We start from the raw sequence: 18,133 nt of genomic DNA, 5'->3' as shown, positions 1-18,133 counted from the left end.
AAGCAAGAGTGACTATGGGCCTGAAATTGGGCTCCATTAAGATCTCGGCTCTGTCGATTTTCTTCCAGAAAGAACTAGCTTCACTACCTGAAGTTCAGACGTTTGTGAAAGGAGTGCTGCATATTCAGCCCCCGTTTGTGCCTCCAGTGGCACTTTGGGATCTCAACGTGGTGTTGAGTTTCTTAAAATCACATTGGTTTGAGCCACTTAAAACCGTGCATCTAAAATATCTCACGTGGAAAGTGGTCATGTTATTGGCCTTGGCTTCAGCCAGGCGTGTGTCAGAATTGGCAGCTTTGTCATGTAAAAGCCCTTATCTGATTTTCCATATGGATAGGGCGGAATTGAGGACTCGTCCTCAGTTTCTCCCTAAGGTGGTATCAGCTTTTCACTTGAACCAACCTATTGTGGTGCCTGCGGCTACTAGGGACTTGGAGGATTCCAAGTTACTGGACGTAGCCAGGGCCTTGAAAATTTATGTTTCCAGGACGGCTAGAGTCAGGAAAACTGACTCGCTATTTCTCCTTCATCCACTAGGGGCCACTGGAGTGTAGTTACAATGGGGAGATAGTAGGTGGTATTGGTAGCTGGCACTTTTAAAAATTCTCACACTGTGGCTAGCTCCTCCCCTACTATCTCCCCTCCAAGCCAGTCTTAGTTAAGTGCCCGAGGTAGCTGGTTCACTTGGGTTTAGCTGAAGAATTTTCTTCTTTTTTCTTTATTATTTTATTTTTCTTACACACACTCACAGACTGGCAGCTCTGCCACTGCCAGTCTGCACCGTGGGAGCTGCCGGCGGGGTCCCATCGCAGCTGCGTGCGGCTAGGGATGGGCCCCGGCTGAGGGAGACACTGAGCTCTCCTGAGTTGGCGGACACCGCTGCGTGCGGCGCGTGTCGCGGCCACTCCATCCAGCAGAAGATTCCGGCAGCATGGCAGCGGTGAGTATCAAAAATGGTCGGACACCGCTGCGTGCGGCTTGTGTCGGGACCACCCCACCACAGAAGATTCCGGCTGGACGCCGCTGCGTGCGGCGTGTGTCGGGGCCGATCCACCAAGAACACAGTGGTGAGTGAAGTATACTTTATTTGTGGTGGCTATGTATGTTTTTAGAGCAATCTGTTTATTGTTGTACAACCCACTCCAGAAGGGCTCTCTGGGGCTGTAATGTACTTTATTGTATCCTTACCTGTCCTCCTCATGGAGAAACAGACAGGATGATTGGGGGAGGCTGAGTATGTGTTTATACAACCCTGACTGAAAAACGGGTGTGTGTCATTCTGATAACCCTCTGCTCCCCCAGCTCCCCGCACCCCCCGCACCCACTCAGCGCGACTCACAGAGCCGGCACAGGGATCCCGCTCGAGCGCAAAGCAATGTTTAAATTTGGCGCCTTGTACGGAGGGGGCGGAGCTAAGTCCCGCTCTGTAGAGCGAGCTCAGCGCTCCCTGCTCCCAGGCGGCGACTCGCGCTCTGTTCAGCGCAACACTCCCCGGCGGCGGCTAGCAGATACAGGGCTCTACTAGCGCTGTATAGCGGGCTCAGCGCTCAGCGCTCCCCGGCGGTGACTCGCAGGCCCAGCGGAGGGTACAGCTCGCTTCCCGCTTAGTTTTGCAATAAGGCGCCATAGCCGGGGGGCGGAGCTAACTCCTGCTCTGTACAGCGGGCTCAGCATTCTCCGCTCCCCGGCCACTGTTATAGTGTAATAGGCATTTATGTGAGTTTAATGCACATGGTGCTGAGGAGAATGTGATATAGTCAGAGTGGCTCAGCACTAATCCAGTTATCCACTATATAGATTTTATCGCATAGCCCAGAGGAGTTTCACTCTGGCGGCCATTTCCTCCCTGCACAGACCTGGCTTCATATTTGCAGTGTCTCCTATAGCCCAGTGGGCTAATCTTGCAACTATCCCACTCTGTACATTAGGTGGCTTCTGAATATCCGGAGGATCCACGAGCTTCTGATTCGACACAGATCCAATTTATGCTCCGCATAGACGTTTCTCAACACGGTCCGTCAGAGGTTTTTTCATTCCTCGGCACCAGAGACTCTATTTCTTCAGTCAAGTTGCGACGTAATGAGTGGTCGCCTCCATTCCTCTCGGAACGGGGGACAACAATCTTGTTTCCAGATCAAGCCACCAGGTCAGACTCCTGGGTGAGGGAACATGCCCCGGAGTTTTGTCAGCTGGTCCGCTGTGGGCGGAGATTTCGGATCGACCTCAGGGCGTTCTGACTGACTCTTTAACCCTTTATTACTCTCGGACGGCAGTAGCCGTGGAGGCCCTCAGGGCTCCGGGGAGTTTTCTGGTTATTCTATCCTGCCTCCTTTTCTATTTCTACTTCATGTTCAGTAACACAGGAGGGGATTATGCGTGCTAGTCCTCTCGGTGGCGCTGGTTGGGCCACGCATGACTTGAAGATACAGATACGCCTGTTGTCAGTAGAGGAGCCTTGGCTCCTACCTCGACGGGACTGTCTACTTCAACAGGCTCCTTTTTTTTTTTCTCCTTGTTCAATTTTACACTGGTTTCGGTTACCCGTGTGACTGTTCACGAGACCTCAGAAGGGAGGAGTTCCCTAGTTCGGTTAGGCCTACTGGGCTCCGATTTCAGAAGTCTATTACCTCTTCTCGCTTTTGCCACTTTGGGAAAACTTTATGGAACATAATGAAGATAAAAGGGGGTTTTTCCCCCTTCTTCCAGTTACCATTCATCTTTGGTTTCTCTGGGAGGTTTTTTGCTCCGCTGCGCTTCAAACCACACTGACCGGAATTTTAGGTCTCTGCCTTTTTCGCTTTTCTTCCAAATGAGATTAGCCTAGCGGCCGTAAGTTCGGCCTCTTGTTCAGGGAGTACTCTATTGGCAACTCCCCGGGCTCGGCTTCGGCCTCAGCGGTCGTTTCTTCCAGAGGGGAGGTCCATTTTTCATATAAATCTGACACTAGTGGTTTTCAATCCTCTCTGAATGTTGTCAGGGCTCGTCAACTCTCTCTACAGAGGTCTCAGGCTATTCGATGAAGTGTTTTTTCTTCTTTGCTCTGGACGATGCTCCCGTACTAAATAGCCGGGGCCCCAGCATATGCTGGACAGTTGGATACATCTGATCATCAGACAGTCTTCTTGGCGGTTACTAGGGAACCTCCGTTTTCCAATTCAGCGCGCTTTACGCGCATTGTAAGACCTTCGTGGGCAGCCGCCCGCGGGGTCTCCATGAATATTTTGTCGGGCGGCTACTTGGTCAAACCGACATTCGTTTTGTCAAATTCTACAAGTTTGACACTTTTACGGCCTCTGCATCACTGTTTGGCCGAGCAGTTTTTACAGGACTCTCAGCGCTTTCCCACCCGTTTTTTGGGAGCTCTGGGACGTCCCCATTGTAACTACACTCCAGTGGCCCCTAGTGGATGAAGGAGAAATCAGGATTTTGGTACTTACCGATAAATCCCTTTCTCCGATTCCACAGGGGCCACTGGACGCCCGCCCAGCGCTGTTTCTCCTGATTTTTGTTTGATTAACGATTGCAGATCACCATATGACTGCTTGTTGGGTTCAGGCTAGCCTGGTTTTTTGTCAGGTTCTGTTCCAGGTTTAGTTTGTGTTCGCCTGGTTTACAGGGCGTCGTTAACCTCCTCTACCTTACGGTTTGTTTATTACAGCTCTCCTCGGGCACAGTTTAACGTAGACTGGCTTGGAGGGGAGATAGTAGGGGAGGAGCTAGCCACAGTGTGAGAATTTTTAAAAGTGCCAGCTACCAATACCACCTACTATCTCCCCATTGTAACTACACTCCAGTGGCCCCTGTGGAATCGGAGAAAGGGATTTATCGGTAAGTACCAAAATCCTGATTTATCCTGTATGCACCCAACAAACTGGGTGCTCCTGCTTCTAAGCAGACTATTGCTCGCTGGATTTGTAACACAATTCAGCTGGCGCATTCTGCGGCTGGACTGCCGCATCCTAAATCAGTAAAAGCCCATTCCACAAGGAAGGTGGGCTCATCTTGGGCGGCTGCCCGAGGGGTCTCGGCTTTACAACTTTGCCGAGCTGCTACTTGGTCAGGGGCAAACACGTTTGCAAAATTCTACAAATTTGATACCCTGGCTGAGGAGGACCTTGAGTTCTCTCATTCGGTGCTGCAGAGTCATCCGCACTCTCCCGCCCGTTTGGGAGCTTTGGTATAATCCCCATGGTCCTTTGGGAGTTCCCAGCATCCACTAGGACGTCAGAGAAAATAAGATTTTACTCACCGGTAAATCTATTTCTCGTAGTCCGTAGTGGATGCTGGGCGCCCATCCCAAGTGCGGATTGTCTGCAATACTTGTACATAGTTATTGTTAACTAAAGGGTTATTGTTGAGCCATCTGTTGAGAGGCTCAGTTGTTTTCATACTGTTAAACTGGGTATAGTATCACGAGTTATACGGTGTGATTGGTGTGGCTGGTAGGAGTCTTACCCGGGATTCAAAATCCTTCCTTATTATGTCAGCTCGTCCGGGCACAGTGTCCTAACTGAGGCTTGGAGGAGGGTCATAGTGGGAGGAGCCAGTGCACACCAGGTGACCTAAAAGCTTTCTTTAGTTGTGCCCAGTCTCCTGCGGAGCCGCTATTCCCCATGGTCCTTTCGGAGTTCCCAGCATCCACTACGGACTACGAGAAATAGATTTACCGGTGAGTAAAATCTTATTTTTTTGTTTCGTTTGAATTTTAATAGTTCACGACGATATTGGTCACATTGGGTTTTTAATTTACCCATCCAGTCCTGTGATTCATCCTGTTGAAGGACCTTTAAGTTGTCTTTTTCAAAGGCAGTGATCTTCTGTCTGGTAACTTCCAATTCTCTATTAGCTTCCTCAATTACGAGGATCATGAGATCAAAGGCACACCGATTCAGTATACCTATCCACTTTCTTACAAAGTCGGGATTATGTCGACCAATCGTGGGCACATTGCGGACGCGGAACCCACGTGGGATCTTATGTTCTTTGTAATACTCTGTCAGAGATATTCCATGTAGTAAAAAGTCTATTTCCCGACGTTTGTATTTCATCAGTTGAAACAAACAGTCTTCTGCTCTCATGACTGTATCTGTGACCGGTATACTTTCTTTTGACAAAATTCTGTCAATTTGCTCCTGTGTGAAGCCAAAAGTCTCACCCGGGGCCATAGTACTCATGATGTGACACCCTGGGATGTCAGGTTGCAGAGACATAATGCTGGCTTTGCACCTGTGTGATGTTTAAAAATTGTCTCCCAAATATTGTAAACCGAGTATTTCAAATTCTGAGGTTCAATGTAAATGCAGCAAACGGTGCCATACAACAGGTGTTCCAAGAACACTACGATATCCTTGCAGCAAAAGTCGGCACTCACAAGCTCTCCACCACAACGTGCTCCGTGCCAGTTCCAGAAATGACATGCAGCTCCCAAAGATGAACGGCACTGGAGTCAGGTATTTGCAATAAAATTGTATTTAGTGGCTACAGCTGTTTCTGGGCAACAGCCCCTTCCTCAGGCCAAATACAAATGTACACAAACAAACATAGAAAAACTTACCCCTCTAAATACCCCTTGGAGCGTGTCTGCTACCGCGTCTCCTCCACGCCAGCCCTGCTTCTGGGTCCTGAGCCGCCGCGTCACTTCCGCCCAATGCGTCACCGTTGCCACGACAACCCGGCGGACGCCAGGCAGCCGTTGTCATGACTACCCGGCGCACGCCAGTCAGCCCGGCCCGGCCGCTGTAACACGTAAGTTCACAGGCTGCTCACCCCATCACCAGGTGCCGGGTTGACACTTATAAAAAGAGAGACAACAATACCATAAATCACATAGAGCAAAGCAGCATATGACTACTCTATATAGAAGAAACACTATTCCTAAGAATCATTATTCCTGAAAAACAGTACCCCCATATTAAACAACACTACAACTAGTAGTGCTGAAAAAAAAATTTTGTTTTTTATTTTATTTTAGGTGATTTATGGTATTGTTGTCTCTCTTTTTATATTTTATATATTGCATTCTTTATGTATTGCACTGAATAATTATTTTTATAATTATTTTTCTATATCTCTCACATGTATGTTTAGGGAGCAGACTCTGACTACGTGTCAACCCGGCACCTGGTGATGGGGTGAGCAGCCTGTGAACTTACGTGTTACAGCGGCCGGGCCGGGCTGACTGGCGTGCGCCGGGTAGTCATGACAACAGCTGCCTGGCGTCCGCCGGGTTGTCGTGGCAACGGTGACGCATTGGGCGGAAGTGACGCGGCGGCTCCGGACCCGGAAGCAGGACTGGCGTGGAGGAGACGCGGTAGCAGACACGCTCCAAGGGGTATTTAGAGGGGTAAGTTTTTCTATGTTTGTTTGTGTACATTTGTATTTGGCCTGAGGAAGGGGCTGTTGCCCAGAAACAGCTGTAGCCACTAAATACAATTTTATTGCAAATACCTGACTCCAGTGCCGTTCATCTTTGGGAGCTGTATGTGTGTATATATATATATATATATATATATATATATATATATATATATATATATATATATATATAAAAGTTATGATGTAACTAGTGCGACAGCTCCTTTCCTTTTCTCTCGTCTTCAGCGCTTACCTTCCGATCCATCTCTTAGTACAGTATGCGTTCTGACGGAGCTGAATTTTTAGACTTGAATCCTGCTGGCAGGGGTAATAACCACCGCAGAAGGTGAGTTGGCTGTCTTGGGCGCTCCCGACTGCTGTCCTATGTAGTCCATCATCTTACCCTCTGCTCCATTTCCTCCTTCTCCCCCACTGGAGCCAGTTTGAACCCGGATATTCTGGTCCTGTTACAGAAGGGTCTGCAGGACAGGTGCGGACAGCCTGATTGCATCCACAGACCAACGTAATTAACAGATACTGCAGAAATACCACTGATTTACCTGCACAGGTTAAATACTGATCTCATTCTGGTGGAGGGTTACACCGGGACAATTTCTGGTGTATTAATAAAACTTACATAACTGAGCATTAAGGTGCTTAGTGCTCATCTTGTGTCTAAATGTAGTACAGGTGCACAGGAAACGCATAGGCTATACAACTGTAAAACATGGCGGTAGGGGGTGGGGAGTGTACGGAGCCAGAAGGACCAGTCGGTAGCCACAATGTGCCGTAATAAGAAGGGGGAAGGCCAGGGGAGGTATCTACTGGACTCTGGGCTCATCAGTAAAACATAGATATCTTATCAGTAGGTGATTGTGCTGCTTAGACCTCTGATAACAGTCTGTCCTGCTTGCAGCACTGTGCGGTACAAGCTAGTCTTGTTTTATTATAGTGTTTGTTCCCATTTGGAAAATACTGCAGAATATGCTGCTAAAGCAAAAACCAAAAATCATAATCTTCCTAAATTATTAGGGGCGTGTTTACAATCTGGCGGTTTGGGCAGTTTTCCATCGGTTTTGTAAGCTGACCAAAACCGTCCATTTACTAAAGGCAAATTTGACCCAAAACGCCAACTCCCAATGTTTTTACTTAGACAAGAATAGGATCCACATATTTACAAACCGTCCCAAAACTAACGGGAGACCTGCCCAAACAGTAGAGCAGCCAAACCAGTGACCGTGTCCCCGAATGGCCATTTTGCTGTCTGTGGGACTCGGGTTTGCATTTTTTTCTTCTTTTCTTCAGAAGACAATTACACTACTCCATGGAACAAAGAAGATTTGATCTAAGAGCTTGGTGAATATCTATTTTTTGCTTGTTTTTTAAATAAAAGACTACCCCCTTCGGTGTGCAAGTCCTGTCTATATTCTTACAGGTAAACTACAGTTGCCAGTAGTTCCTTATTGTAAGTGCCGGTATGCTGGGCAGGTTTTTTTGTACTTGTGAACCTCCTGTAGCGAACAAAATTTGTGTGTCTATTTTTTTAAACGTTAACCCTGCAACCGTCACCAACAGGGATGCGAGGAATAGCCATGGGCTTTCAGCCAAGCCTGTGGGTTCCTCGGGAGGCAGGACCCCTTTTTATAGGATGGATGGGGGGGGAGGGGGGAGGGAGAGGGGGGAGACTACCAGAGGTATTCCAGGCCTGGGCTGACCAGTATGGGGCTGGTTGCTGTTACGGAAGGGGGACCTCATGCTACGTGTCCACCTGTTATGGCGTCCGCCCCAGCAGTTCAGCACAGTGCTGTGTATAGGAAAATAGTGGGAAACCCATGCTGTTTTTCTCTTACATTCTAGAGGATACTGGAGTCCACATTAGTACCATGGGTTATAGACTGGTCCACTAGGAGCCTTGGGCACTTTAAGAAATCAATAGTGTGCGTTGGCTCCTCCCTCTATGCCCCTCCTACCAGACTCAGTTTAGAAAATGTGCCCGGAGGAGCAGGTCACGCTTAGGGAAGCTCCTGAATAGTTTTCTGCATTTATTTTCTGTTTGTTGTTTTCAGACTGGGCTGGTTGGCACCAGCCTGTCTGCTTTGTGGGTCTTTAGGGAGGGGAACGGCCCAACCTCCTATAGGGTTATTGGTCCCGTTCCCCATTGGCAGGACGCTGAGCTCCTGTGGGTCCTATTCGCAAGCCCCACCACGGCGAGCGTACAGTCCCGCAGCATGCCGCCACCCCTAACAGAGCCAAAAGTAAGAAGAGTGGTGAGTAGGTGGCCAGCGTCCCGGTTAGTAAGGGGGGGGAGCGGTGTTAGAATACTAAGCCCTATTAAGGAGCTTAGTTTGCGACCCAGCTGAGCTTGGCTTTAGCATAAAGGGCGCGGTGTTGCTGGCTCCATCTTCTCTGTGTCTCCCTGCGGGCTCTGTGTGGGTTAACTGTGCTTTCACCTTTACTGTGTGTGTGTGTGTGTCCCTTCACATTACCATGTCAAGGGAGTGTGTTTCCTGCACAGCAGAGTGTTTGTCTTCCCCGGGGGATTCACTATAGTGTACCCAGGATAGTACACATTCTCAGGCTAGTGGGTCTGAACCCACATGGTTGGATTCCCTTAAAGGGATAATCTCACATATTTCTAATAAATTATCCCATAATGAGAAAGACAGGCAATACTTAAGACAGTCTGTGAGGGACCTGATGACTAGAGATTCAGTTCCCATACCAGCATCTCAGACCCCTGCCATTTGTCCACAAAAGCGTACTCTGGCCCAAATCCTGCAGGCTGACACTGATGATGACGTATCAGACGCGGAGGAGGGTGAAGTGGACTCGTGTGGTGGGGATGAAGCCCTGTCACAAGGAATACAGGCCCTGATAGAAGCTATTAGAGAAGTCCTGCACATCCCTGACAAGGGGGCGGAGGTGGATAAGGAATCTTATTTTAATGTAAAAGAGAAATCCTCTGTTACTTTCCCTGCTTCAAACGAGTTAAATTCTCTGTTTGAGGAAACTTTAGTTAATCCAAGAAGTTTCAGATCCCTAAAAGGTTACTCACATCCTTCCCGTTTCCTCAGTATGATAGGAAAAAGCGGGAAAATCCACCGATTGTTGACGCATTGGTATCTAGGTTGTCACGAAAGATAGTCTTACCTGTCCCTGGGGCAGCCTCCTTAAAAGACACGGCTGACCGCAAGATTGAGACCACTCTCAAATCCCTGTACACAGCTGCTGGGGTGGCCCAGAGCCCCACTATTGCTTGTGCATGGATCACTAGGGCCATTGCAAAATGGTCAGGTAATCTAATTGACGGGTTAGATTCCTTATCCAGGGGGCAGATAATTTTACTCCTACAGCATATACAAGACTCTGCTAATTTTATGGTGGAGGCCATAAAGGAAATTGGTATGCTCAACGCACGCACCACTGCCATGGCAGTGTCAGCATGCAGGGGCTTGTGGCTACGCCAGTGGACTGCGGATGCGGATTCCAGGAAAGGCATGGAAAGTGTACCATTCACAGGTGAAGCCCTTTTTGGAGATGAACTGGATACGTGGTTATCCAAAGCTATGGCGGGTAAGTCTACATACCTTCCTTCCGCAGCACCCCCAGCTAGGAAAACCTACTCTGCTCCAACTCCGCAGTCCTTTCGGACAGCGAAATTTAAAAGTAAATCCAAAGGCTCTTCTTCAGCCTTCAAAGGCAATAGAGGAAAACCTGCAACTGCAGTTTCACAGGAACAGACCTCCGGTTCTGCTTCTTCAAATCCTTCAGCATGACGGTGGACCACACTGCCTGGAAGACAGTCAAGTGGGAGCCCGATTAAGATATTTCAGTCACATATGGGCAACATCATGCCCATCATGCCTGGATCCATGGGTCAAAGATCTTATCACCCAGGGCTACAGACTGGAGTTTCAGGAACTCCCACCTCACAGATTCTTCAAATCGGGCTTACCAGCTTCTCCGGAAGCAAGCATGACTTTACAGGCAGCAATTCAGAAACTGGTACAGACTCAGGTCAATGTTCCAGTTCCACTTCAACTGCAAAACAAGGGTTATTATTCCAACATGTTTGTGGTACCGAAACCGGACGGTTCGGTAAGGCCCATTTTAGACCTCAAGTCACTGAACCCGTACTTATAGGTGTTCAAATTCAAGATGGAGTCTCTGAGAGCGGTAATCTCAGGTCTGGAGGAGGGGGAATTCCTGGTGTCTCTGGATATCAAAGATGGGTACCTTCATATTCCAATTTGGCCACCTTATCAGTCTTATCTAAGGTTTGCATTAAAGGACTGTCACTACCAGTTCCAGGCCCTGCCATTTGGCCTCCACGGCACCGAGGGTGTTCACCAAGGTAATGGCAGAGATGATGTTTCTCCTCCGCAAGCAAGGAGTGAACATAGGGGGTCATTCTGACCCGTTCGCACACTGCTGTTTTCTCTGACGTCCTAAGTGGATTCTGGGACTCCGTAAGGACCATGGGGAATAGCGGCTCCGCAGGAGACTGGGCACAACTAAGAAAGCTTTAGGACTACCTGGTGTGCACTGGCTCCTCCCACTATGACCCTCCTCCAGACCTCCGTTAGAATCTTGTGCCCGGCTGAGCTGGATGCACACTAGGGGCTCTCCTGAGCTCCTAGAGAGAAAGTATATTTTAGGTTTTTTATTTTACAGTGAGATCTGCTGGCAACAGACTCACTGCAGCGAGGGACTAAGGGGAGAAGAAGCGAACCTACCTAACTGGTGGTAGCTTGGGCTTCTTAGGCTACTGGACACCATTAGCTCCAGAGGGATCGACCGCATGGAACCGGCCATTGATGTTCGGTCCCGGAGCCGCGCCGCCGGCCCCCTTACAGAGCCAGAAGCAAGAAGTGATCCGGAAAATCGGCGGCAGAAGACTCCTGTCTTCAACAAGGTAGCGCACAGCACTGCAGCTGTGCGCCATTGCTCCTCATGCACACCTCACACTGCGGTCACTGATGGGTGCAAGGCGCTGGGGGGGGGGCGCCCTGAGCAGCAATATAAACACCTTGCCTGGCAAAATCATCACAATATATAGCCCCAGAGGCTATATATGTGATAAATTACCCCTGCCAGAATTCCTGAAAAATGCGGGAGAAGTCCGTGAAAAAGGGGCGGAGCTATCTCACTCCGCACACTGGCGCCATTTCTCCCTCACAGCTCCGCTGGAAGGAAGCTCCCTGGCTCTCCCCTGCAGTCTACACTACAGAAGGGTAAAAAAGAGAGGGGGGGGGGCACTAAATTTAGGCGCAATATACATATATAGCAGCTATAAGGGGATATAATTTAGTTAATCCCTGTATTATATAGCGCTCTGGTGTGTGCTGGCATACTCTCTCTCTGTCTCCCCAAAGGGCTTTGTGGGGTCCTGTCTTCTGTCAGAGCATTCCCTGTGTGTGTGCGGTGTGTCGGTATGGCTGTGTCGACATGTTTGATGAGGAGGCTTATGTGGAGGCGGAGCAGATGCCTATAAATGTGTTGTCACCCCCTGCGGGGCAGACACCTGAGTGGATGGACTTGTGGAAGGAATTACGTGAAAGTGTCGACTCCTTACATAAAAAATTGGACGACATGCCAAATGCGGGACAGCCGGCTTCTCAGCTCGTGCCTGCCCAGACGTCTCAAAGGCCATCAGGGGCTCTAAAACGCCCGCTACCTCAGATGGCAGACACAGATGTCGACACGGATACTGATACCAGTGTCGACGACGAAGAGACTAATGTAATGTCCAATAGGGCCACTCGTTACATGATTGAGGCAATGAAAAATGTTTTACACATTTCTGATGTGACCCCAGGTACCACAAAAAAGGGTATTATGTTTGGAGAGAAAACTACCAGTAGTTTTTCCCCCTTCTGAAGAATTAAATGAAGTGTGTGAAGTAGTGTGGGCTTGCCCCGATAAAAAATTGGTAATTTCTAAAAAGTTACTAATGGCGTACCCTTTCCCGCCAGAGGATAGGTCACGTTGGGAAACACCCCCTAGGTTGGATAAAGCGCTTACACGCTTATCAAAAAAGGTGGCACTACGGTCTCCGGATAAGGCCGCCCTAAAGGAACCTGCTGATAGAAAGCAGGAGGCTCTCCTGAAGGCTATATATACACACACTGGTATTATACTGAGACCAGCTATTGCTTCAGCATGGATGTGCAGTGCTGCAGCTGCGTGGTCAGATTCCCTGTCAGAAAACATTGACACCCTAGACAGGGACACTATATTGCTAAACATAGAGCATATTAAAGACGCTGTCTTATACATGAGAGATGCACAGAGGGATATTTGCCGGCTGGCATCTAAAATAAGTGCACTGTCCATTTCTGCCAGGAGAGGGTTATGGACTCGGCAGTGGACAGGTGATGCAGATTCTAAAAGGCACATGGAAGTTTTGCCTTATAAGGGTGAGGAGTTGTTTGGGGATGGTCTTTCAGACCTAGTGTCCACAGCAACGGCTGGGAAGTCAGCATTTTTACCACATGTCCCCTCACAACCAAAGAAAGCACCGTATTATCAGGTACAGTCCTTTCGTCCCCAAAAGAGCAGGCGGGGTAGAGGCGCGTCCTTTCTGCCCAGAGGCAGAGGTAGGGGAAAAAAGCTGCAGCATACAGCCAGTTCCCAGGAACAAAAGTCCTCCCCCGCTTCTTCTTCTAAGTCCGCCGCATGATGCTGGGGCTCAACAGGCGGAGCCAGGTACGGTGGGGGCCCGTCTCAAAAACTTCAGCAATCAGTGGGCTCGCTCACAAGTAGATCCCTGGATCCTTCAAGTGGTATCTCAGGGGTACAGGCTGTAATTCGAGACATTTCCCCCCCCCCCCCCCGCCGTTTCCTCAAATCTGCCTTGCCAACAACTCCCTCAGGCAGGGAGGCTGTGATAGAGGCAATTCACAAGCTGTATTCCCAGCAGGTGATAGTCAAGGTGCCCCTACTTCAACAAGGACGGGGTTACTATTCCACAATGTTTGTGGTACCGAAACCGGACGGTTCGGTGAGACCCATTTTAAATTTGAAATCCTTGAACACATATATAAAAAAATTCAAGTTCAAGATGGAATCCCTCAGGGCGGTTATTGCAAGCCTGGAAGAGGGGGATTACATGGTATCACTGGACATCAAGGATGCTTACCTGCATGTACCCATTTACCATCCTCACCAGGAGTACCTCAGATTTGTGGTACAGGATTGTCATTACCAATTCCAGACGTTGCCGTTCGGCCTGTCCACGGCACCGAGGGTATTTACCAAGGTAATGGCCGAAATTATGATACTCCTTCGAAAAAAGGGAGTTTTAATTATCCCATACTTGGACGATCTCCTGATAAAGGCGAGGTCCAGGGAGCAGTTGTTGGTCGGCTTAGCACTATCTCAGGAGGTGCTACACCAGCACGGTTGGATTCTAAATATTCCAAAGTCACAGCTGGTTCCTGCGACACGTCTACTGTTCCTGGGGATGGTTCTGGACACAGTCCAGAAAAAAGTGTTTCTCCCAGAGGAGAAAACCAAGGAGCTGTCATCTCTAGTCAGAGGCCTCCTGAAACCAAAACAGGTGTCGGTGCATCACGGCACGCGAGTCCTGGGAAAGATGGTAGCTTCCTACGAAGCAATTCCATTCGGCAGGATCCATGCCAGAACTTTTCAGTGGGACCTGTTAGACAAGTGGTCCGGATCGCATCTTCAGATGCATCGGTTGATAACCCTGTCTCCAAGGACCAGGGTATCTCTGCTGTGGTGGCTGCAAAGTGCTCATCTTCAAGAGGGCCGCAGATTCGGCATACAGGACTGGGTCCTGGTGACCACGGATGCCAGCCTTCGAGGCTGGGGGGCAGTCACACAGGGAAGAAACTTCCAAGGACTTTGGTCAAGTCAGGAGACTTCCCTACACATAAATGTTCTGGAACTGAGGGCCATTTACAATGCCCTAAGTCAGGCAAAAACCCTGCTTCAAAACCAGCCGGTTCTGATCCAGTCAGACAACATCACGGCAGTCGCCCATGTAAACAGACAGGGCGGCACAAGAAGCAGGACGGCGATGGCAGAAGCCACAAGGATTCTCCGATGGGCGGAAAGTCATGTGTTAGCACTGTCAGCAGTGTTCATTCCGGGAGTGGACAACTGGGAAGCAGACTTCCTCAGCAGGCACGACCTCCACCCGGGAGAGTGGGGACTTCATCCAGAAGTCTTCCAACTGATCGTAAACCGTTGGGAAAGGCCACAGATGGACATGATGGCGTCCCGCCTAAACAAAAAGCTAGAAAAATATTGCGCCAGGTCAAGGGACCCTCAGGCGATAGCTGTGGACGCTCTAGTGACACCGTGGGTGTATCGGTCGGTTTATGTGTTCCCTCCTCTTCCTCTCATACCCAAGGTACTGAGGATAATAAGGAAAAGAGGAGTAAGAACTATACTCATTGTTCCGGATTGGCCAAGAAGAGCTTGGTACCCGGAACTTCAAGAATTGATCTCAGAGGACCCATGGCCTCTGCCGCTCAGACAGGACCTGCTGCTGCAGGGGCCCTGTCTGTTCCAAGACTTACCGCGGCTGCGTTTGACGGCATGGCGGTTGAACACCGGATCCTAAAAGAAAAGGGTATTCCGGAGGAAGTCATTCCTACGCTCATTAAAGCTAGAAAAGATGTAACCGTACAACATTATCACCGCATATGGCGAAAATATGTTGCGTGGTGTGAGGCCAGGAAGGCCCCAATGGAGGAATTTCAGCTGGGTCGATTTCTGCACTTCCTACAGTCAGGGGTGACTATGGGCCTAAAACTGGGTTCCATTAAGGTCCAGATTTCGGCTCTGTCGATTTTCTTCCAAAAAGAACTGGCTTCACTGCCTGAAGTTCAGACATTTGTTAAGGGAGTGCTGCATATTCAGCCTCCTTTTGTGCCTCCAGTGGCACCGTGGGACCTCAACGTGGTGTTGGGTTTCCTAAAGTCACATTGGTTTGAGCCACTTAAAACCGTGGATTTAAAATATCTCACGTGGTAAGTGGTCATGCTTTTGGCCTTAGCTTCGGCTAGGCGAGTGTCAGAATTGGCGGCTTTGTCATATAAAAGCCCCTATTTGATTTTCCATATGGATAGGGCAGAATTGAGGACTCGTCCCCAGTTTCTCCCTAAGGTGGTATCAGCTTTTCACTTGAACCAACCTATCGTTGTGCCTGCGACTACTAGGGACTTGGAGGACTCCAAGTTACTGGACGTAGTCAGGGCCTTGAAAATTTATGTTTCCAGGACGACTGGAGTCAGGAAGACTGACTCGCTATTTATCCTGTATGCACCCAACAAGCTGGGTGCTCCTGCTTCGAAGCAGACTATTGCTCGCTGGATTTGTAGCACAATTCAGCTTGCGCATTCTGCGGCTGGCCTGCCACAGCCTAAATCTGTAAAAGCCCATTCCACGAGGAAAGTGGGCTCTTCTTGGGCGGCTGCCCGAGGGGTCTCGGCTTTACAACTTTGCCGAGCTGCTACTTGGTCAGGGGCAAACACGTTTGCAAAATTCTACAAATTTGATACCCTGGCTGAGGAGGACCTTGAGTTCTCTCATTCGGTGCTGCAGAGTCATCCGCACTCTCCCGCCCGTTTGGGAGCTTTAGTATAATCCCCATGGTCCTTACGGAGTCCCAGCATCCACTTAGGACGTCAGAGAAAATAAGATTTTACTCACCGGTAAATCTATTTCTCGTAGTCCGTAGTGGATGCTGGGCGCCCGTCCCAAGTGCGGACTGTCTGCAATACTTGTATATAGTTATTGTTAACTAAAGGGTTATTGTTGAGCCATCTGTTGAGAGGCTCTGTTATGTTTCATACTGTTAACTGGGTATATTATCACGAGTTATACGGTGTGATTGGTGTGGCTGGTATGAGTCTTACCCGGGATTCAAAATCCTTCCTTATTGTGTCAGCTCTTCCGGGCACAGTATCCTAACTGAGGTCTGGAGGAGGGTCATAGTGGGAGGAGCCAGTACACACCAGGTAGTCCTAAAGCTTTCTTTAGTTGTGCCCAGTCTCTTGCGGAGCCGCTATTCCCCATGGTCCTTACGGAGTCCCAGCATCCACTACGGACTACGAGAAATAGATTTACCGGTGAGTAAAATCTTATTTCTCTGACGTCCTAGTGGATGCTGGGACTCCGTAAGGACCATGGGGAATAGCGGCTCCGCAGGAGACAGGGCACAAAATAAAAGCTTAAGGATCAGGTGGTGTGCACTGGCTCCTCCCCCTATGACCCTCCTCCAAGCCTCAGTTAGATTTTTGTGCCCGGCCGAGAAGGGTGCAATCTAGGTGGCTCTCCTGAGCTGCTTAGAATAAAAGTTTAGTTTAGGTTTTTTTATTTTCAGTGAGTCCTGCTGGCAACAGGCTCACTGCATCGTGGGACTAAGGGGAGAAGAAGCGAACTCACCTGCGTGCAGAGTGGATTGGGCTTCTTAGGCTACTGGACATTAGCTCCAGAGGGACGATCACAGGTACAGCCTGGATGGGTCACCGGAGCCGCGCCGCCGTCCCCCTTACAGAGCCAGAAGAGACGAAGAGGTCCGGTGAAATCGGCGGCAGAAGACATCCTGTCTTCAGACTAAGGTAGCGCACAGCACCGCAGCTGTGCGCCATTGCTCTCAGCACACTTCACACTCCGGTCACTGAGGGTGCAGGGCGCTGGGGGGGAGCGCCCTGAGACGCAATATAACAGTATATACCTTAGGTGGCAAAAAGAATACATCACATATAGCTCCTGGGCTATATGGATGTATTTTAACCCCTGCCATTTTTACACAAAAAAGCGGGAGATAAGGACGTCGTGAAGGGGCGGAGCCTATCTCCTCAGCACACAAGCGCCATTTTCCCTCACAGCTCCGCTGGAAGGACGGCTCCCTGACTCTCCCCTGCAGTCCTGCTTCAGAATCAGGGTAAAAAAGAGAAGGGGGGGCATTTTTGGCAGCAAATAACGATAATAACAGCAGCTATAAGGGAATAACACTTATATAAGGTTATCCCTGTATATATATATATATATATATAGCGCTGGGTGTGTGCTGGCAGACTCTCCCTCTGTCTCTCCAAAGGGCTAAGTGGGGTCCTGTCCTCTATCAGAGCATTCCCGGTGTGTGTGCTGTGTGTCGGTACGCGTGTGTCGACATGTATGAGGAGGAAAATGATGTGGAGGCGGAGCAGTTGCCTGTGTTGGTGATGTCACCCCCTAGGGAGTCGACACCTGACTGGATGATTGTATTTAAACAATTAAGTGATAATGTCAGCAATTTGCAAAAAACTGTTGACGACATGAGACAGCCGGCAAATCAATTAGTGCCTGTCCAGGCGTCTCAGACACCGTCAGGGGCGCTAAAACGCCCGTTACCTCAGTGGGTCGACACAGACCCTGACACAGATACTGAGTCTAGTGTCGACGGTGACGAGACAAACGTAATGTCCAGTAGGGCCACACGTTACATGATCACGGCAATGAAAGAGGCATTGAACCTTTCTGACACTACAAGTACCACAAAGAAGGGTATTATGTGGGGTGTGAAAAAACTACCAATAGTTTTTCCTGAGTCAGAGGAAATAAATGAGGTGTGTGATAAAGCGTGGGTTTCCCCCGATAAAAAACAGCTAATTTCTAATAAATTATTAGCATTATATCCCTTCCCGCCAGAGGTTAGGGCGCGTTGGGAAACACCCCCTAGGGTAGATAAGGCGCTCACACGTTTATCTAAACAAGTAACGTTACCGTCTCCTGATACGGCCACCCTCAAAGAACCAGCTGA

General features: G+C 49.2%; 1 protein-coding gene across 1 annotated transcript in view; it reads left to right on the top strand.

Annotated features, from left to right (window-relative positions):
- LOC134929234 (lactosylceramide alpha-2,3-sialyltransferase-like) overlaps window positions 1-18,133 on the top strand; it is a 140,611-nt gene that overhangs the window by 16,414 nt on the left and 106,064 nt on the right. The gene's annotated exons all lie outside the window — the stretch shown is intronic.

The sequence above is a fragment of the Pseudophryne corroboree genome, chromosome 1 (assembly GCF_028390025.1).
Source record: "Pseudophryne corroboree isolate aPseCor3 chromosome 1, aPseCor3.hap2, whole genome shotgun sequence".
Taxonomy (NCBI): domain Eukaryota; kingdom Metazoa; phylum Chordata; class Amphibia; order Anura; family Myobatrachidae; genus Pseudophryne; species Pseudophryne corroboree.
This window is presented reverse-complemented; position numbering and strand designations above follow the sequence as displayed.